The 22,801-nt window shown below is 42.4% G+C and overlaps 1 protein-coding gene and 2 non-coding genes across 3 annotated transcripts in view; 2 read left to right on the top strand and 1 right to left on the bottom strand.

Moving 5' to 3' along the window:
* The window catches only part of LOC126256523 (uncharacterized), a 1,007,450-nt gene that overhangs the window by 385,327 nt on the left and 599,322 nt on the right, over positions 1 to 22,801 (bottom strand). The gene's annotated exons all lie outside the window — the stretch shown is intronic.
* Positions 12,037 to 12,113, top strand: Trnas-cga (transfer RNA serine (anticodon CGA)). The gene has a single exon. It is a non-coding gene; the product is annotated as a tRNA-Ser (tRNA).
* On the top strand, positions 12,339 to 12,413 carry Trnas-cga (transfer RNA serine (anticodon CGA)). The gene has a single exon. It is a non-coding gene; the product is annotated as a tRNA-Ser (tRNA).

Genomic DNA, 22,801 nt, shown 5'->3' with positions numbered 1-22,801 from the left:
TTACGTGCCCTTCAACCGCTGACGTAATCATGGCAGTGAAGTGGCTTGTATGTGCCAGCCGAATGTATGAATCAGTCCAGTTCGATGGGTCGAACTGTTGACGTGACAGTGTGTCAGAAATGAGCCATCGTATTTCGTTGTGCCCGTGACCACAACGTAACCGAGGCAACGCGGCGAAAGAACAGTGGCCGTAAAAAATCGCAACCTACAGGGACCGGAGACGAGTGTGCAGTCCTGTCAGTGACAATTGGTTTCACATCCGACAGAATTTGCTGCCCCATGAACATCAACAAAAGCAAAACGAGGATAATGGAATGTGGTCGAATTAAATCGGGTGATGCTGAGGGAATTAGATTAGGAAATGAGACACTTACAGTAGTAAAGAAGTTCTGCTATTTGGGGAGCAAAATAACTGATGGTGGTCGAAGTAGAGAGGATATAAAATGTAGAATGGCAATGGCAAGGAAAGCGTTTCTGAAGAAGAGAAATTTGATAACATCGAGTATTGATTTAAGTCTCAGGAAGTCGTTTCTGAAAGTATTTGTATGGAATATAGCCATGTATGGAAGTGAAACATGGACGACAAATAGTTTAGACAAGAAGAGAATAGAAGCTTTCGAAATGTTGTGCTACAGAAGAATGCTGAAGATTAGATGGGTAGATCACATAACTAATGAGGAGGTATTGAATAGAATTGGGGAGAAGAGAAATTTGTGGCACACCTTGACTAGGAGAAGGGATCGCTTGGTAGGACATATTCTGAGGCATCAAGGGATCACCAATTTAGTACTGGAGGGCAGCGTGGAGGGTAAAAATCGTAGAGGGAGACCAAGAGATGAATACACTAAGCAGATTCAGAAGGATGTAGGCTGCAGTAGGTACTGGGAGATGAAGAAGCTTGCACAGGACAGAGTAGCATGGAGAGCTGCATCAAACCAGTATCAGGACAACAACAACATAGTGAATGTAGGTCCATATGAATCAATCACCGCGCGACCACTGCGAAGCGAGCTGCATACAACGGACATTTGGATTTTGGTACCTCGCAGAAGGCCATTGCGAAACATAAGGCTGCATGTCTTACAGGACACACACACACACACACACACACACACACACACACACACACACAGAAACGGGACTCTAGCTGACGTGACGCCTGTGTGTGCACCCGCGAGTGGTGATTTCGCTTTTTTTTCCCCAAATGATGTAAGGCTTCGAGTGAATCAAAGAGGTGATTAAGCCGCAGCGTGTGGAGGATGCAGTTCAGGCCGAAGCTGCTTCTCTGACGTTCAGGGAATGTTCCTCGTATCATGACTTTGTCCCCATTCAGTCATCTTACCCTCAGAATGAACCAGGATTTTTATTTCAACATTGGTGGTGACCGATATTGCTCTTTCTTCTACATTTCCATGACGAGCATGCTGCGATCACTACAGCGTACCACGGTGACAGTCGTGTTCACGGCACCGCACACATACGGTCCTGCCTTGACGAACGTTTGGCGCCCTATTACACCTTGAACGCCCCACAAAATCCCATAAAAATGTCTCGTATGTGTCCCTTTGTTCATTACAAAGCTTGGCAATAAGTGTGAGCAGTCGTGGTTCTACATTCTGAAGCGGGAGGCGACTGGAAGGATGATATGTATCACCAGCCAACATGTGTTTGTCGGTAACCAGGGTCCCTACGGTACCCAGAAATGTTTGCAAGAGAGACGTGATAATTTTGCACGTGCTCTTTTCTCCGTGTGCTTGAAGAAGACATGCCTGTAGTTCTTTTTCCAAGTGGGTCAGACGACGCGCATGCACGTGCCAGCTAGGTGCTCTATCTTAAATACGCCACTGCGGTGAAGGAAACATTAATCAGTGGACTCGTATCAACTTCCTGCACCTCTATACTTGCAAAGCTGTTTTGATAAGGGTCGCTCGAACCTGCGAGACAAAAAAGTTACTCACATTCTTACACCACTGATAACAGCCATGCAGTCATCTCACTCCATTCAAATACCCCTGACCCTATCATGATAGCCAAAGCTAGACCCTGTGTTCGCCACTTAAGGGTTCATTGTTCTGAGTCAGCCTATCAAATAAGCAATTTTACGATTTGTTTTAAAAAAAACTAATGAAGCATTGAACGTAAATCTTCTTGCAAATTGATTCGTGGACAACAGTTTCTAATTTTTTTAAAAGAGAAATTGTGTCATCATTAAGCTCCACATCCGAGGAGTTAAAACTGTTCTGTCCAGAATGAGGCGTGCGCATGACGAAAGTCTTGCGGTCTGCAAATCTCACTTGAAATTAAAAAAAAAAAATCAATTTTCTTAACCTATAGGATATTTCGCACGGAGAAATACCACAGCTTTTTTCAAATTTGAAAAAAAGTAATAAAACAGCGGACGTTTGAAACAAAGACGCAGTTTTGTCATGTGTTTTTCATCACTTTTGTGCAATAGCTAATGAATAAATTAAAATAAAAAATAGGCTACTATTACTCGGATGGGGTCTTAATGATGACTGAATTTATTTGAAAAATAAAAAAAATTGTCAAAGAATCAATAAATAGTGTTCAAAAAGATTTACGTTGATTGCTTCATTAGTTTTTCCAAACAACAAAACTTAAAAATCGTTTGTTTTGTTGGCTGATTAAAGAGAATGGACCCTTAACCTACAAACTAGTGAACTACACCGTCCTCGGAGTGTTATGAAGGTAAAATCTCTGAATAAAAGATAAAAAGCATAACTCACATACTTCAGTTGTCACGGAAATAAAATGTTTTATTTTCACTATTTAACAACCATTGCCAAGTATATTTCTTCGATTAACATCTTCTCTGAGTAGCTCTTCTGTTCTCCTTCTCCATCGTATATTCATTTCAGTCACACCGAGTAATGGCTCTCATTACGTCTGCATTTTTCCCGGAAAAATTACCTAAAGTATAATTTATAATGTGTCTCATTTTTTCTTTATCACTTTAGGGCTTTCGCTAAATTAAAAATAACACATGAAATATTTTAGAAATAAATTATGTAATACATGAATTTGTACTTCCACTTGAGGCCTTATAGAAAAATATTATTTTTTATTAGTTGAATTAATTTCATACAACGACATGAAATTATGTCAGTGAAAACAGGTCAGAGATGCTGAACCTACAATCTAATTAATATGTCGTCAACAATGAAAATTTCTACCAGATTGGTACTCAGAGCCAAAATGCCATCTTCTTGCAAGAGGGCTTTCGACACAGTTCCCCCCAAGCATTTTCTAACCAAAGTGCTTGTGTACGGGATATCGCCGCAGTTGTGCGACTGGATTCGTAATTTCCTATGAGAAGGGCCACGTTCGTAGTAATAGACGGAAAGTAATCGAGTAAAACAAAAGTAATATTCGGCGTTCCCGAAGGAAGTGTTGTAGGTCCTCTATTGTTTCTGATCTATATTAACGAAATATGAGACAATCTGAGTAGCCCTCTTAGATTGTTTGCAGATGATGCTGTCATGCACCGTCTTGAAAGGTCATCCGATGACCAAAACGAATTGCAAAATGATTTCGATAAGGTATCTGTATGGCGCGAAAAGTGGCAATTGACCCTGAATAGAGAAAAGTGTGAAGTTATTCACATGAGTACTAAAAGAAATCCGCTAAATTTCGATTACGTGATGTCACAACACAAACCTGATGGCTTAAATTCAACTAAATACTTAAGGATTACATTACAAATAACCTAAACTGGAACGATGACACAGGTAATGTTGAGGGTAGAGCAAACCAAAGACTGCGATTCATTGGCAGAACACTTAGATGGTGCAACAGGTCTACTAAAGAGACTGCTTACACCACGCTTGTCCGCCCTATTCTGGAGTATTGCTATGCGGTGTGAGTTCCGCATCAGGTGAGACTGACGGATGACTTCGAAAAAGTTCAAAGAAGGGCAGCTCGTTTTGTATTATCGCGATATAGGGGAGATATTGCCACAGACATGATACTTGAATTGGGGTGGCAATCATTAAAACAAAGGCGTTTTTCGTTGCGATGGGGTCTTCTCATGAAATTTCAATCACATGTTTCGTCCTCCGATTACGAAAACATTCTGTTGGCACCCACCTACATAAGGAGAAATGATCATCACGAAAAAACAAGAGAAATCAGGCCTCGCACAGAAAAATTTAAGTGCTCGTTTTCCCGCGCGCGGCTCGAGAGTGGAACGGTAGAGAGACGGCTTGAAGGTGGTTCATTGAACCCTACTTTATTGTGAATAGCAGAGTAATCACGTAGAAATGGACGCAGATGTCTGAGCACGCCTCCAGGCCTGATGCAAACTTTTATGGTCGGTGATGTTTCCCCCTATGATTTCCAGTCACTTTTACCAGAGGTTCTCTCGCCTGGTGTGTTGAAATAGCACCACTGAGGTGTGGCTCGAATTTCCATTAATCACGGCATGTGGATTTAATTTTTGTGTTTTTTAGGTGAAATTTTTAAAGCCAACTGTTTTCGATTTTGCTGGGTACAGGAACAATTTTATTTTTAGTTTATTGTGAGTGACACCTAGGCTTCAACTATTTTCAGACAACTACACTTCTTCGCACGTAAGGATACGAGAACCTATCTAACATGTGGATCCAACATCGGCAAGTTGAAGCAGTCTGAGCTCCAACAGGACTCACGACTGCCACCTCCCGCATTCAGTGAAACTAGGGCACGAGGCTGCCTTGAGAGATTTCCCAGGAGTCACTCGATTTATGGGGCTCGAAGTTACGGGCCGGTGGCGTGCCTGTCTCAGAAAGTTTATGGGCCACGAAGATGACGCGTCCAGTTAGGAAACTCCTCGCCTTGTTAGGAACTGATTGTAGAATATCGGAGACTCGAGACCGAAAATGTAATGCCAGGAATATTGACTACTGAAGATGGCATCAGGTTCAGACACCCAGAACGTGAGCACCGTGGCGCGAATCACTGTACGGCGGGAGCAAGAGTTGTACACGACAGTCCTGTCGATTATGTATCTTATGAACGGGAGCAAAGGGAATAGGTTAGCGGCACCAGAGTGCTCTGTGACAAAACATAACCAATCTGCTATGCTGCATCACCTCTTACGCTGTCCATTAACGCATGCTTTCCTTCTCCAGTCTGTGATGCATATGGCGTACGACTCCAATATGCAACTTTTTAATAGGATGCATTTTGTATCGGTCCAGAGGGCAGCGGCTATCGCTTGCGGAGACAAACTTCGTGTTCTAACAAACAATGAGAAAGATTATTTTCTTCTGGGTGCACCCCATGGACTCAACAAATTTGAAAAATGACGTGAGTCCACCAGCCTATATTTCAATTTACTTTATTTTCAATACCAGTTTCAGACACTGTCCTTTATCTAGAGCATCTAAAAAGCATGCAACACACCATAAAAAATACAAGAAATAAAAGAGAGAGCTACGATGTCCACACTCCTATTACTTTAGGTAACTATTATGTTTCTTTATCATTACACCCAATGTAATTATGTGACTTTCATGTTTTTGCTCCCTTTTTAGTTTTTATGGTGTGTTTTAATTTTTTTACATGCACTTGACAAAGGGCCATGTCTGAATCTACTAGCGCAAATAAAGTACTTTAAAAACACAGCCAGATGGAATCATGTCCTTTTTCAAATGAGAAGATCGTTACAACGCTTGTAACACCTGGTGGATTATCCGGTCTCCAGCCTGAAATTTTCAATTGGAAAATTTATTATCTCGCAGAGTATCCGGCGAACCATAAGCATTTCACTTCTTTTTATTTTCAAAGAATCCTTGATCTATATGATAGGTAGAAATTTCAAAGCTAGATACAAGAACTCGTAAGTTTGAAAATAGTCGTTCGACCTCTGCTTAACACATCTACGAGGGTCAGTCAAAAAGTAATGCCTCCTATTTTTTTTTCTACGTTTAATTGTCAGGAAATTTAAATGCAATTACATAGGTTGAAAACCACAACATTGAGGATCATTTTGTCATTTTTCAATGTAATCTCCGCCCATCTCTACAGTTTTGGTCCATCTTTGAACAAGGGCATGTATCCCAGCACGGTAAAAATCACAGCTCTGCTTCCTAAGCCATTGACGCACGGATGTTTTGACGGCCTCCTCATCTTCAAAATGAATCCCACGATGAGCTTCTTTTAGTGGCCCAAACAGATGGAAGTCTGATGGTGCCATGTCAGGGCTGTATGGGGGATGAGGCAAAACTTCCCATCCAATTTTGACAATCTCGTCAGAGGTGTGACGACTGGTGTGTGGTCTTGCATTGTCATGCAAAAGAAGAACATCTGCCATTGATTTTGTTGGGCGAACTCGCTGAAGACGTGCTTTAAGTTTTTTGAGGGTTGTGACGTATTGAACAGAATTTATTGTGCATCCCTGCTCCAAAAAATCAACCAGAATCACACCCTCTGTATCCCAGAAAACTGTTGCCATAACTTTCCCTGCCGATCGCACAGTTTTGAATTTTTTCTTCCTCGGCGAGCTTGTGTGACGCCACTCCATTGACTGCCTCTTTGATTCAGGTTCAAAAAAATGCACCCATGTTTCGTCCCCGGTCACAATTTTTTTCAGAAACTCATCTCCCTCCAAACGGAAGCGCTGCAAGTGTTGGGAGGCTATTGTTTTCCTTGCCTCTTTATTCTGATCGGTTAACATTCTTGGAACCCACCGTGCACAAACTTTTGAGTACCCCAATTGTTTAATAATCGTGATCACACTGCCTTTACTAAAAGAAATAATGCGACACACTTCATCTGCAGTCACCCGACGGTCACCACGAATGATGTCATCAACTTGCTGAATGTTGTGTGGAGTCACTGCACTCACCGGCCTGCCGCTCCGCTTTTCGTCAGTCAACGGTGTTTGCCCTTCAGCTTCCTTACAACGACGAACCCATCGTCTAACAGTGCTGACATCCACTGTCACAACACCATACACCTTCTTCAGTCTTTCATGAATGCGTATGGGCGTTTCACCTTCTGCATTCAAGAATTCAATCACACAACGCTGTCTCAAACGAACATCGATGTCGGCCATCTTACAAACTTCTGCTGTGCTGCCACCTGTTGACACAGAAAGTTACTACTGCAGTGGATTGCAGAAGAAGGTTTGAGGAATGGCGCCAAATTCAAATTTTTCACTTAACTTCATTTCTTTAAGTAGAAAAAAAATGGGAGGCATTACTTTTTGACCGACCCTCGTATATCTACATCTACATGAATACTCTGCAAATAACATTTAAGCGCCTGGCAGAGGGTTCATCGTTCACCTTCACAATTCTCTATTATTCCAATCTCGTATAGCGCGCGGAAAGAAAGAACACCTATATCTTTCCGTATGAGCTCTGATTTCCCTTATTTTATCGTGGAGATCGTTTGTCCCTCTGTAGGTCGGTGTCAACAAAATATTTTCGCATTCGGAGGAGAAAGTTGGTAATTGGAATTACGTGAGAAGATTCCGTCGCAACGAAAAACGCCTTTCTTTTAATGATGTCCAGCCCAAATCCTGTATCGTTTCAGTGACACTTTCTCCCATGTTTCGCGATAATACAAAACATGCTGCCCTTCTTCGAACTTTTTCGATGTACTCCGTCAGTCCTATCCGGTAAGGATCTCATGCCGCGCAGCAGTATTCTAAAAGAGGATGGACAAGCGTACCGTAGGCAAGCATGGGCATGAACCATCTGAAATGGAATAAATATTAAAATTATTAGGATCAACAGAAAACCCCTAACACGATAAAATTGTCACATACAAACAGCCCTTGCAATGAATAAGAAAGTAATAAATTACCTGATTAGTAGAAGTAACGACTCACTGATCATGTAGGCACTAAAATATAAACAAACCTCGATGTACTACGTAACCAGATTAAATAAAAATTTATTCAATCTCCCAATACTGACACTGCCACTAAAAAAAATTTTAAAAATGCTACTCCTCCATTTATTTTCCACCATTTGCCGAGAGCATTCCCGAACACACACAATAACACACCCATCTATATAAAAAAAACCACTACCAAGATGCATATAGACAACAAAATACAAACAAAAGAAGAACGAAAAACACACAGAGACAGTTGTCAACAATGAAACAGTACACAACAACCAACACTCGTTTTACGCATGTGAAAGTTAAGTGTGTAGTTAAAATGTGCCTGCAAATCGGACATCCTGGTGTCCTGTCGTACGGACATACAGGCTCAATTCCAGGGCGGCACATGTGTTGTGACGAGATCGCAAAAAATCGTAAAGGAAATCAAACAATAATTTACCAAAAAATTGTTTCTTGTGTAACAGTTTTAGAAAGTAGAAATATTGTAATATATCTGGAAACAATATGCTTGCAACGAACTGAGGTTGCTTTTCAAATAAAAGGAAGCGAGGCACGTATGGCATGTAAATTAACAGCCTTTAATTTAGTTGCATACACTATCATATCTCCAAGAATATGATAATGATATTTATAATAATAATAATAATAATAATACAGACGCAGCTAAGGAACGACAGAAATCATAAAAAATGACCAAACAGATATATATTGAATCTGCAACTAAAATAAGCACGAAAACTTTTGATCATATCTATTATTACTTCCATGTCGTACGGCTGAGAGAGCACGCAAAATTATTTATTGTGTTATTATAGTTATATCGAATGAAAGATAATTAGGTAAACATCAATCTGCCGTTATGAGGAGAAACAACGTCCTAGGAACACATGGATCTCTCACAGTGTAACACTAAGAATTTTGACGATTAAGGTTTAACAAATTTGTCACTTCAACATCTATGACACAACACTTTTAGAAAGAAAAAATGGAATATATTGTTTCAACAAAATATTTAACAATAGATTTGCATGAAGTGTTATGTTGGCGAATAAATGAGTGGACTTCATAATTTATGGACCGTGTGGATACAGTTGTCCCTTGAGGCACAATATTTAAATCTTAGTGATAAAAACATGTAAAATATAGATGAACACACGCCACACACTGTGCTTACTCAAGTTATAACACAAAGCAGTGTGCGTGTTGTCTGATGATGAAACTGTCGAGGCTGACATTATTATGGATTGAATTGGAAATATCCCAAATGCGTACTATTGACGATTTATCATTTATTATTGTGTAGGACGTTTATAACATAATACCTCTGTGTATTCGTCTTATTTGCTTGTTTCAAAATACTGTGGATGTAAAACTTGTTTTATGTCCGAGTTTGTTAACTGTCTAAACAAACTGTAGCGTAACATTTCCAATGTTGAGATGGCTGCTTGACCAAATTCCAAAAGCCAATAAATTTTTTAAAAAGTCGTCGAGGCTTGAAAGTCGGTTTCTCGATTCTTCCACTATAATCCGATCGCTGTTTTGAAGACCGCTGCACTTTGCTAGGCATAGTCCTGTTGGAGTTGGTATGCCTTTGACATCCTCTGGCCTCAGAACTGTACTACAGTGCCAGCTAATTGTGTAGGCACCTACAGTATGACAGGCATTCCGAACCACTGTGTAGCCTGCCATTTACCACATTAACAAATCATTGCAGGGTTGAAATTAGTCATAAATGACAGATACAGTCCTAGAGCCTATGGATTTGTGGATTTTTACTCGGACTTTTTTTAGTCATTCTCCACTGAGTAAGTAAGCCAGAACTGAACACAGTAGTGTTGTAGCTTCCACAGCTATCTTCAATTTTCATCGCAGCAGCATCATTTAAAAACATACACAATGGATGAGAAAAATTATAAAAATAGCGATGTTGTGTAACAGACCTATAGTTTTTAATTGTTTCTTTGTACCAACGCATTGGACTCGCATTCTGGAGGATGACGGTTCACACTCTGTAAGAGGTCCATGACTAAGGAATTTATTGCTAGCACTCTCGGGTAGATGTAATTTCGATGGATTGCTCACGCGCTGCCTGTGATGTGTAAGCTATAAGAGAATCTCAGACCAAAGAGCAGTGTTGGCTGCAGTAAGAACTGTGTGGCAGTAGGAGTAAGTAGTAGCTAGCAGTCGTGTGTATGGAGTTCGCCGGGCCGGTCATGGGCAGCGATGTCGGTGCTTGAGCGGTGTAATATAAGGTAATAGCAGCCTCGCGCATATGTACTATTGTTATACCAAGTCCCATGTAAATGTATTTAAGAAAATCTCTTAATAATAATTTTTCTTATAAAAATTAACTTTTGACAATCATTCATCTCAATTTAAAGAATTTACTAATTTCTCAATCCATGGTCATCCCAATTATTGTAAAGAAAAATCAGTTGTTTCTTTTTATACATGACAAATCTATCGGCCAGCATTGCATTGATCTGAGAGAGAAAAATTTCTTATAGGAGCAGATATATACGCGTTATCTGGCGACCTTATTGAGGTAAGAATTTTCAGTTTATTCAGTATGATCTTTCAGAGCCATGACGCAGCACTGCTGACGTCCAAATTTATCAGTTTGGATTCACAGTCAGATAATTATTGAAAGGTTATAAGTGAGCCGCAATTTTATTGAGAGGTTAGTCACATTATATTATTGGTAGGTTACGGAATAATAGACTGTTGGTTAGTTACACTGAATGTGAATGTTATATATATAATTATTATTATTTTTTATCTGTTGGGAGGTTACAACCCGCGTCCGGACATCCAGAGTTAGGTTTCCCGTGATTTCCCTAAATCGCTCCTAGCAAATGCCGGGATGGTTCCTTTCAAAGGGCACGGCCGATTTCCTTCCCCATCCTTGACACAATCCGAGCGTGTACTCCGTCTTTAATGACCTCGATGTCGATTGGATGTTAAATCCAGTCTTCCTTCGTTGTTCTTCGTAGCAGTTTAATTTCTTTTCTTGTTCCTTCGCGTTAGTGCATTTCCACAAGTTTCAATGTATTTCTGTATGTGCTTTCGGTAGTTAAATAGTATCTTAGGGGTAACTTTCACACCAGAAACAGACCGTACGGTGTTTTAACGCTTCTAGGTTTGCGCGTGTACGTCGGCGAAGCTAATACAGAAAAACGAAAGAGGCAGGCGGTTACTTGGTGACGGAGACAGCGGCCGCCGGATAGAGACACCGCAATAAAACGAGAGCCGAGTGCGGCTGCTAGAACCACGTTTCATGGTCGGTCGCCTTTGCGGGAGGTCGGGTGTCGACGGGAGGCGCCGGATCGCGTTGCCTCTGCAGTCGGCGGCGCACGTCTAGCCTAGACTAGCACAGCGCTTTCCCAGTAGACAAGGGACGGAAGTTCCTCCATACGTCGCTGGTAAGAGGAATTTGTCACACGCAAAGGGTCGAGAACGTACGAGAACAGTGAATCAGTGTAATCGCTTACTCGTAGACAAGCGGATGGAAACGGTTCATCATACAGCAATTAGCCAGCGTCAACGGCTGTAGCACTATCGACTCATCAGCCTACGGTGATTCAACGAGGTGGCGGAAAAAATAAATGCAGAACATTTTGACTTCGATATGGAGCACAATTCTACGGTATACATGTGTTGTCTGCGAAGATGAATTTTACGGAGACATCTAGGAATGACTGTGAAACGAAAAACCTACTGTTTCAAAGAATGAAATTTTCACTCTACAGCGGAGTGTGCGCTGATATGAAACTTCCTGGCAGATTAAAACTTTGTACCGGACCGAGACTCGAACTCGGGACCTATGCCTTTCGCGGGCAAGTGCTCTACCAACTGAGCTACCCAGCACGACTCACAGCTTTAATTCCGCCAGTACCTCGTAGAGCACTTTCCCGCGAAAGGCAAAGGTCCCGAGTTCGAGTATCGGTCCGGCACACAGTTTTAACCTGTCAGGAAGTTTCATATCAGCGCACACTCCGTTGCAGGGTGAAAATCTCATTCTGGAAACCTCCCCCTGGCTGTGGCTAAGCCATGTCTCCGCAATATCCTTTCTTTCAGGAGTGCTAGTTCTGCAAGGTTCGCAGGAGAGCTTCTGTAAAGTTTGGAAGGTAGGAGACGAGGTACTGGTAGAAGTAAAGCTGTGAGTACCGGGCGTGAGTCGTGCTTCGGTAGCTCAGTTGGTAGAGCACTTGCCCTCGAAAGGCAAAGGTCCCGAGTTCGAATCTCGGTCCGGCACACAGTTTTAATCTGCCAGGAAGTTTCATATCAGCGTACACTCCGCTGCAGAGTGAAAATCTCATTCTGGAAACATCCCCCTGGCTGTGGCTAAGCCATGTCTCCGCAATATCCTTTCTTTCAGGAGTGCTAGTTCTGCAAGGTTCGCAGGAGAGCTTCTGTAAAGTTTGGAAGGTAGGAGACGAGGTACTGGCGGAATTAAAGCTGTGAGGACGGGACGTGAGTCGTGCTTGGGTAGCTCAGTTGGTAGAGCACTTGCCCTCGAAAGGCAAAGGTCCCGAGTTCGAATCTCGGTCCGGCACACAGTTTTAATCTGCCAGGAAGTTCCTACGGTTTCAAAACAGAGAAATCGATCGCTAAAAGTAGAAAACAGTTAAATACGCACTGCATTAGCACTTGTCACGACGACTGACAGAGAGAGAGACTGCGATTTCTGACGTTACGTCAAAACCCACATATTTTAAGACTCTAGGTGGCTTCTCACTAGCCAGAACGGATTGTCAAAATATTACCTAATTACAAATAGCACTATTCAAACATGTCATCAACCGAACGGAACGTGACGTCATGTCAACGTGAAAGCCTCTCGGAAAGGAAGTTTCGACGTTGACGTTGGTGGAGGGACAGTGGGGTCGTCTGCCTGGTAAACATCGCAAGTCAAACTACACTCGGTGCGCTCGCTGGCATTACGGTGGTGGATTTCGTGCTTTTGTGTCTTGTTAGTCTTTATTTTATTTTTACTTTATTTTGGTCACGCAAGGGAAAGGTTCCATGAACACATGGATGTTTTCTCTATGAGTGGTCTTACACAAAAGTCAGATAAAAGTCAGATAACTATATGAAAGCGAAAATTGAATTAGCTTTTACAATACCTGGGCAAAGAAAAACCTACCTTCAGCCTAAATACGAATATAAATTGATGAAATGATTTTAATCAACTAACTTTCTTAATAGTAAAAAGCATAGAGCTATTGAAGGAGAAAGATACGGTTATTTTTTAAGTTATTAGGCAACAAAAAGCAGTGCACAAGGTAAAAAGGTTTTCTGTATTGCCTTCCAAACACTCTTTGATGCGTATGTGTGTATATATGTGCTCTAGCAAATAAATGTCGATCTTGTGAAATGTTTGACTGACAGTTTTCCTATTGCTTCACTTCTCATTAGTTCACAGTACAAAATATGCCAAAAATATCGGTCATCAATTTTGCTTTGGCTTCTAATAAGTGTATCATCGTAGTCCCTTAATTCTGATACTAGCTTCCGACTTTTTTGAACGGCGCATAATGTGTCATAACCGCACTTTTACCGGTCGGTACTGCGCTAAGTGAAGTGACGTTATCTTGACTTTCAGTCTAGTTTGAACACACCACCATTTCACAGTTATGTTTCATTCTCTTCCGTTCCGTTAATGGCAAACGAGAATCGGCGTTACCTTGTCCATTGTTTGCAGTATTATGTTTAAAATCATGATGAGTATGGCTGGTTACTTTATTTAAAAAGCACAACCGGTTTGTAATGTTAGTTACATCATCAGCTGAAGTTCTGAACAGGAAGACACTGTGAAACACTACCAGGAAGTGACAACCATGGATTAAAAATGGTTCAAATGGCTCTGAGCACTATGGAACTTAACATCTGAGGTCATCAGTCCCCTAGAACTTGGAACTACTTAAACCTAACTAAACTAAGGACATCACACACATCCAAGCCCGAGGCAGGATTCGAACCTGCGACCATAGCAGTCGCGCGGTTCCAGACTGAAGAGCCTAGAACCGCTCGGCCACACCGGCCGGCCCAACCTTGGATAAAAACAACGTCAGATCATTGCCAAAAGTTGCTGAATGCAATAATATGAATATGGCAATGACCAATACTTACAATTACAACATGATACTGGAGTGCAATTGGTATTAAACTTTCCCCAGATTCCTAGAATTTCACTCCATTCTAAAAGTCACGTCATAGCCCACGACAGACTAATGTAGAAACGCGGCCAATAGCCGGAACCTAGAAAGGAATATAATTAAAGCGTTAAAATATAGTGAAGTGGGGGTAACCGAAGAAAACAGAAAAAAATAATCACACAGCTGCATCGGTGTTTTTCCTCGGCATGATGTTTTTTCGCTGTGGATTTCCGTTGAATAAACATTTGCATTTAAAATCAGTAGAGATGCGTTAGTTCTCGCCCTTTTCTCATATTTTCTTCTTTTTTCAGAGACGTGAGTTACAGTACCTACGTAACAATAAAAAGCTACGAACGCCTGGAAAATTATTAATGAAACCAACAACCTTTAAAATAATTTCGAAATTTCGAAAAAATCTAAAATCTGCAACAAAGCGCTTGTATCTAAATGTACGTTACAGACGTTTTGTTCTGTTATTTACGATGTGACCATCACGATTTGTGATGTTATTCGTCAGCAGAAGTCGCAAGAGGCTTGATGGGTGTGTGTGCTTGTCTGCTCTGACAAACTGAAAAGAAGTTCTCTCTTTTGACGCCGCATATTGGGAAGAGCGAAAGTGACTTATGGCTGACAATAAGTCTGCGAAAAACATGGAATTCCATTAGTTCTGTGTTATGAGGAGGCTGAAAAATACAGTGGGTCACTGAAACGGGAGACGGATTTCCGCAGATGCGCGGGAGACCGGTCAGTAATAGTTCTGTGTGCTGGGAGCGAGAGCAGCCGTAGGCAAGGCCGTGGAGTTGCGAAAGTATTTACTGACGAGGTGACGCTGCACCTTCGATAGTCATCTCTGCGCGTCTAATGGAAATTTCCGTTGGATAAGTAAATCCAAATATTCGGGTAAGGCGAACAGAACCCTATTACTCGACACCTGTATTACCACGAGGTGTAGCATTATTTGAGCAACAATGTTTCACCCACCTCCCACTACACTGTGCTCGTCGTGGCGGGCCAGGCAACTTGAAAGCATCATCCACCTGGTGATGCTAAAGTGCTTCTCTCGCGGAGACAAGGGCCTTGCAGTGGGTATATACATCCGTTTTATTCGTAGTACTTCATTAACAGCGCTTTGTCGTTAAAAACGGCTACTGTGTTCCAGGTAAAACGGGGCAGACTTAAGCTCGCTAGAGTATTGGCGCAGTGCTTATAAATTCAGGGAGCGTGGGTGTCAGATCCTCCGGTAGGAGAGGCTACGTTGTCTAAAAACGTTAGCAATGGTATCTGTCAGCCTTACACGACTGTTGCTGGGCTGCAACCTTCTTACACTGTCTTCGGTGTTTCTACAACATACCAAAGAAAGCAGGTGTTGACAGATGTGAAAATTACCGAACTATCATTTTAATAAGTCACAGCTGCAAAATACTAACCCGAATTCTTTACAGACGAATTAAAAAACTGATAGAAGCCGACCTCGGGGAAGATCAGTTTGGATTCCGTAGAAATGTTGGAACACGTGAGGCAATACTGACCCTACGACTTATCTTAGAAGAAATATTAAGGAAAGGCAAACCTACCTGTCTAGCATTTGTAGACTTAGAGAAAGCTTTTGACATTGTTGATTGGAATACTCTCTTTCAAATTCTAAAGGTGGCAGGGGTAAAATACAGGGAGCGAAAGGCTATCTACAATTTGTACAGAAACCAGATGGCAGTTACAAGAGTCGAAGGGCATGAAAGGGAAGCAGTGGTTGGGAAGGGAGTGAGACAGGGTTGTAGCCTATCCCCGATGCTATTCAATCTGTATATTGAGCAAGCAATAAAGGAAACAAAAGAAAAGTTCGGAATAGGTATTAAAATCCATGGAGAAGAAATAAAAACTTTGAGGTTCGCCGATGACATTGTAATTCTCTCAGAGACAGCAAAGGACTTGGAAGAGCAGTTGAACGGAATGGACAGTGTCTTTAAAGGAGGGTATAAGATGAACATCAACAAAAGCAAAACGAGGATAATGGAATGTAGTCGAATTAAGTCGAGTGATGCTGAGGGGATTAGATTAGGAAATGAGACACTTAAAGTAGTAAAGGAGGTTTCCTATTTGGGGAGCAAAATGACTGATGATGGTCGAAGTAGAGAGGATATAAAATGTAGACTAGCAATGGCAAGGAAAGCGTTTTTGAAGAAGAGAAATTTGTTAACATCGAGAATTATTTAAGTGTCAGGAAGTCGTTTCTGAAAGTATTTGTATGGAGTGTATCCATGTATGGAAGTGAAACGTAGACGGTAAATAGTTTGGACAAGAAGAGAATAGAAGCTTTCGAAATTTGGTGCTACAGAAGAATGCTGAAGATTAGATGGGTAGATCACGTAACTAATGAGGAGGTATTGAATAGAATTGGGGAGAAGAGGAGCTTGTGGCACAACTTGACTAGAAGAAGGGATCGGTTGGTAGGACATGTTCTGACACATCGAGGGATCACCAATTTAGTATTGGAGGGCAGCGTGGAGGGTAAAAATCGTAGAGGGAGACCAAGAGATGAATACACTAAGCAGATTCAGAAGGATGTAGGCTGCAGTAGGTACTGGGAGATGAAGAGGCTTGCACAGGATAGAGTAGCATGGAGAGCTGCATCAAACCAGTCTCAGGACTGAAGACCACAACGACAACAACAACAACAACAACCAATTATTAACAATAATCTGTATCCTTGTTGTCTAGTGGCTAACGCTGCTGCCTCTAGATCACGCGGTCCCGGGTTCGATTCCCGGCGGGGTTGAGGATTTTCTCTGCCCGGAGACTAGATGTTGTGTTGTCATCATCATCATCATCATCATCATCATCATCATCATTCGTGACAGTGGCTCGATTGGACTGTGTAAAAAATTGGACTGCGAAAAAATTGGGACTTTGTATGGGCGCTGATGACCGCGCAGTTGAGCGCCCGACAAACCAAGCATCATCATCATCATCATCATCATCATCATCTATAACTTAACTATGCAATCTTCTTAAGGTAAAGTTTATGTCTTTATTTTCTACCTTCACTGCACCTTCTCGGTTTTGTGGGACGAAAGTGATAGCTCCACCACTATTTGAAACTTGATTAATAGATGCTGCAATCCGAAACTGATAGTTAATAAAGTGCACGGCACAAATGAGATTCTATAATATGTACTTTATTTTTTCACTCTGCTGTCGTTCCGTGCAACAGTGGCACATTTTAACCGGTAATTTATATAGGTCCCGGCTTTTCAAAATTTTAGGTACCAGAGAAAATACGAACATACTTTCTAGGACGAGGAATTCCGTCTTATGCAAGACATCTTTTTTCTGTTTTGTTTCACCCAGACACGTTTCAGCGCTTTTTGTGCTATCTTCAGTGGGTTATTTCTACTTTCTAACTGTAAAATTGTTGTTACAAATTAACATTTAGCGAAACTTTTGGTAAATGTTAATATGGAACAACAATTTTACAATTAGAAAATAAAAATAACCCTCTGAAGATAGCACAAAATGTATTGAAACATGTCTGAGTGAAACAAAGCAGAAAATAGGTATCCTGCATAAGGTGGAATTCCTCGTCCTATTTTCGTAGCAAGCACGGACATAACCATGCAACACCACAAGATGATTAAATATACTTTCTATACTTGGCACCTATTGATTCTACCATTTAACGATGACTTAGCCAGACTTAACTGCAATATTATGAAGCTTTCATAATACTTTGACGATGTCGATGTAAAATAATTAAAATTTTTTCTTTGCCTCCTCCCTCAGACATGTTTTGGTACCGTTGTTCCAACTTCAGAGGCTACTTTTGTTATATATTTCCATATATTGTTTTATATGTGGCTGCTCGATTCATTTGATATGGGACAACTGTTTCTATGAAACGTCCTAGAGGGTAAAACTGTGTCGAACCGGTACTAAAGCCCGGCTTCCGCGGGTAATTTCCTTAATGACTGAGCTATCTACGCATGGCTCACAACCTGTCCTTGCAGTTTTATTTCTAGCAGGATCTCTTTCCTACTTTCAAGACTTCACAGTTTCCATGTAGCTTTTAGTGGTTGTGACCTACTAAAAATCTGTTACGCTGCACTAGAAGTACTACAGTTAGACCGTTATTCTCAGCTGAAATATTTTTTCCTACCTGTTACTAAGGCTAGTTGTTTTAGGGGTTACATTAGGCGTTTTGCAGCCAAAATGTTTTTTACATTTGCAGTGGTATCTTCTCTTTATTTACACGGCGATAGTGCATGGAGTCTTTGGTTTGCAACATAATTTGGTTGAGTTTTAAAGTGTGCATCAGTTGATAAGGTAAGAAATATAATGTTGGTATAGTTTCTGTTTAGGAAAAAAGGATAACTTGGAAATTTTATGTGAGGGATGGATCAAGGTTGAAAGCGAAGGGGAAAGGAAAACGGTTATCAGAATGGTTACGTGATGAAGAAACGCGTTTTTGCTAAGATTGTACAAAATTTTTATTATTAGCATAGTCAGGATAAATTAATTAACAATAAAATTAAGTAAAACAATTGTTCGTAACGTGTGGAAATGAGTGGATGCCACTGTAAAATAATGTTAGACCCACGACGACTTCGAACCCGCAACAACATCTTGCAGAAACTTGCCAGTACTGCATGGGATCTTCAGGCGCCACGGTACGGACTGCAGTCTTAGTTCTATCCGGCTGCGGAATATTGTGCACTGGTTTGGTTCAACACTCACGCTTGTCGCATCGATGTCCAACTAACTCAAGCTATGCGCCTTGTAACAAGCACAATAAAGGTGACCCAAAGCAATTAGTTACCCGCTCTCAGCAATATAGCTCCTCTCCATCTGCCAGTACAGAAATCACTCATTAGACAACTCGGAAAGTTCGAGAACAATCCTCTTCTGCAAATGCACGAAGTCATCCCCGGTAGTCTGCGCTCTAGACATCCGCCCGTAAAGAGTGCAACGGTTTTGGACGAAAATGTATTCAGTCTACTTGATCGCTGGAACGAAAATTAACTAAACGGGCACCTCCTCCTTTCATAATATGCTTTGCCTCACCACCGCACCACCCAGGTTCGACAAGACTCGCAAAATCTGATCTACCCTTAATAGGCTTCGAGGACACTTTGACAGATGTGCTGACTCTTCTACATACAAAAGAAAATTGCTTCTCCCAATTGCGATTCTGCCGCTGGTAGGCAAACCATTAAATATATAGTTGAAAATATCTTACAGCTAGCCTGCCGAACTTCTGCCTGCCACTGAAAAGGCAGCTGAATATACCAGAAAAAGGACATTCGGATATTGTTGCTTTTGCGTATACTTCGTAGTTTTATACACTACTGGCCATTAAAATTGCTACACCAAGAAATGCAGATGATAAACGGGTATTCATTGGACAAATATATTATACTAGAACTGACATGTGATTACATTTTCACGCAATTTGGGTGCATAGATCCTGAGAAATCAGTACCCAGAACAACCACCCCTGGCCGTAATAACGGCCTTGATATGCCTGGGCATTGAGTCAAACAGAGCTTGGATGGCGTGTACAGGTGCAGGGTAGAGCCACGGGTCGTAACACATCTGAAATGTAACGCCTACTGTTCAAAGTGCCGTCAATGCGAACAAGAGGTGATCGAGACGTGTAACCAATGGCACCCCATACCATCACGCCGGGTGATACGTCAGTATGGCGATGACGAATACACGCTTCCAATCTGCGTTCACCGCGATTACGCCAAACACGGATGCGTCGATCATGATGCTGTAACAGAACCTGGATTCATCCTAAAAAATGACGTTTTGCCATTCGTGCACCCACTCCTGTCTGTGACGCAGCGTCAAGGGTAACCGCAGCCATGGTCTCCGAGCTGATAGTCCATGCTGCTGCAAACGTCGTGGAACTGTGCGTGCAAATGGTTGTTGTCTTGCAAACGTCCCCGTCTGTTGACTCAGGGATCGAGACGTGGTTGCACGATCCGTTACAGCGATGCGGATAAGAGGCCTGTCATCTCGACTGCTAGTGATACGAGGCCGTTGGGATCCAGCACGGCGTTCCGTATTACCCTCCTGAACCCACCGATTCCATATTCTGCTAACAGTCATTGGATCTCGACCACCGCGATCAGCAATGTCGCGATACGATAAACCGCAATTGCGATAGGCTACAATCCGACCTTTATCAAAGTCGGCAACGTGATGGTACGCATTTCTCCTCCTTACAAGAGGCATCACAACAACGTTTCACCAGGCAACGCCGGTCAACTGCTGTTTGTGTATGAGAAATCGGTTGGAAACTTTCCTGATGTCAGCACGTTGTAGGTGTCGCCACCGGCGCCAACCTTGTGTGAATTCTCTGAAAAGCTAATCATTTGCATATCACAGCGTCTTCTTCCTGTCGGTTAAATTTCGCGTCTGTAGCACGTCATCTTCGTGGTGAAGCAATTTTAATGGCTAGTAGTGTATTTAATTTGGATTGGATTGTTTGGGGGAAGTGACCAAAAGGCGAGGTCATCGGCCTCATCGGATTAGGGAAGGACGAGGAAGGAAGTCGGCCGTGCCCTTTCAAAGGAACCATCCCGGCATTTGCTGGAGTGATTTAGGGAAATCACGGAAAACCTAAATCAGGATGGGCGGACGCGGGATTGAACCGTCGTCCTGCCGAATGCGAGTCCAGTGTGCTAACCACTGCTCCACCTCGCTCGGTGTATTTAATTTAGTAGTGTGATGTTCTACGGCAAATGCTAAATAAAATACTTAGATAATGACGGACCTTGCCCATTGTTAAATCGCGGACCAGCTACTACCGTTCAACTGCGCCACAGTGATACGACCCCCACCGCTTTTTGGCGGTGACCTCAGAGTTGTACTTCGCAGAGCCCGTCCAGGCGGGACGGCCTGGCGAATTCCAGAGGCGGCGTGGTTTGGTGTGGCGTGGCGTGGCTGGCGGTCAGCGGCCAAGGTGACTCAGCGGGCAGTCCGCTCTCTCCGCCCCCCCCCTCCCCACCACATGTCCCGCTCGCCACCCCCACCAGGCACAGCCCGCGGCGTCCTTTGTCCCTCTGCCCGTGCACCAGCAGCCGGATTGTTCCGCCCCCGGTGGCGGATGCTCCTGTAATTACGCTCGTGGCCCCAGTTCCGTTTGCTGAGGCAAATCTCTGCCATCGAAGTCTAACCTCTCCACCTTACTGTGCAATACGATGCTTGTTGCATACTTCTTAGTCTTCAAGTAAGTTTCATAGGGGATTGCTACTCGATACGGCAGCTAGGAAAGTAAGGAGAAATTTGGAAAACGAATTAAAGTTTAGGGAGAGGAAGTAAGAAACTAAAAGTTCGCCAAAGACATTATAATTCTTTCAGAGACAGCAGAGGATTTGGAAGACTATTTGAACGATATGAGCAGAGTTTTGAAAAAGAGTTTGTAAGATCAATAAAAGTAAAACCATGATAATAGAGCACTGTCCAATAGATCAAAAACTAATCCTGAAGCAGCCCAGGTGAGATGTAGTTTGCGTTTCGGTGACCGGTTTCGGTTAAACCATCTTCAGACCAACTAAACGTCTGTAATAATATGTCAGACGGCAGCACTGAGGAAGTAGTTCAGTGAGCAGTTAGGTGTGCAAAATAAACCGCTACACAAGTTTAACGGAGACCGGTCTCCGAAACTAAAAATAAGCTAGTGTGGAACAGTATTCGCTTTTGTATCACTGCTAAGAACACGACTCGAGTAAATGTGGTTCCTTTGGTAAAGGCAAGTTGTTCGATTACGAAAGATGTAAACAGCTATTTTACAAAAAAATGGTTCAAATGGCACTGAGCACTATGGGACTTAACTTCTGTGGTCATCAGTCCCCTAGAACTTAGAACTACTTAAACCTAACTAACCTAAGGACATCACACACATCCATGCCCGAGGCAGGATTCGAACCTGCGACCGTAGCAGTCGCGCGGTTCCGGACTGAGCGCCTTAACCGCGAGACCACCGCGGCCGGCAGCTATTTTACATATTTTACCGTAATTTTCCCACATAAAAGACTTCTTAAACAACGAATAAAAAGATATAATCAAATTTACGAAGTTTTTATGTGTTACAAAATTGTTAAGGCTTTCGTGGCCACTTGTTGACAAACTGCCTATTGGCTTCTGTCTCGGGTTCTTCGGCCGACGTTCATCTAATGATTTTTCTGACGTTTCGCCAGCACGAGTGGCTGGCATTGTCAAAGCTTCACTCTCCATTGCCGGTGGTGAACTGGAGCCGAGCTCGCGGGCGCAGACTATATGTATCTGGCGCGCCAACTTCCGAAGGCTTCTCCGCGGTCATTTACGGTGCGGTTCTCCTCTTGCTACCTGCGACGGTCGTTCGCTGCAGTACGGGAAGCCAGGATCCGTTTACCTTAAGGCTTTCCTCTTTCTTGTTCAAACTGTTCGCGTGTTTTTGTATTTCTACAGCTTCTCTGAACAAGCGCGTGTGATAATGCTTCTCTACAGCCAGAACTTCCGTGTCGGCGAATTTTATTACGTGGTCGGTCTCATTCAGTGCGTGCTCTGCCACGGCCGATTTCTCCACCTGCCCCAACCTGCAATGTCGCTTATGCTCTTTGATCCTGGTGTTGATGGATGGTCCAGTCATTCCGACATAAACTTTTCCGCATGTGCATGGTATACGGTATATTCCCGACATTGCAAGTGGGTCTCTTTTCTCCTTCGCCAATCTAAGACACTCTTTGATCTTCCTTGTCGGTTTGAAAATCGTCTTTACGCCATGTTTGCGCAATATAGGCCGA

Source organism: Schistocerca nitens, chromosome 1 (genome assembly GCF_023898315.1).
Source record: "Schistocerca nitens isolate TAMUIC-IGC-003100 chromosome 1, iqSchNite1.1, whole genome shotgun sequence".
Classification (NCBI taxonomy): Eukaryota; Metazoa; Arthropoda; class Insecta; order Orthoptera; family Acrididae; genus Schistocerca; species Schistocerca nitens.
Note: the sequence above shows the minus strand (reverse complement) of the source record. Positions and strands in the feature narration are given on the sequence as shown.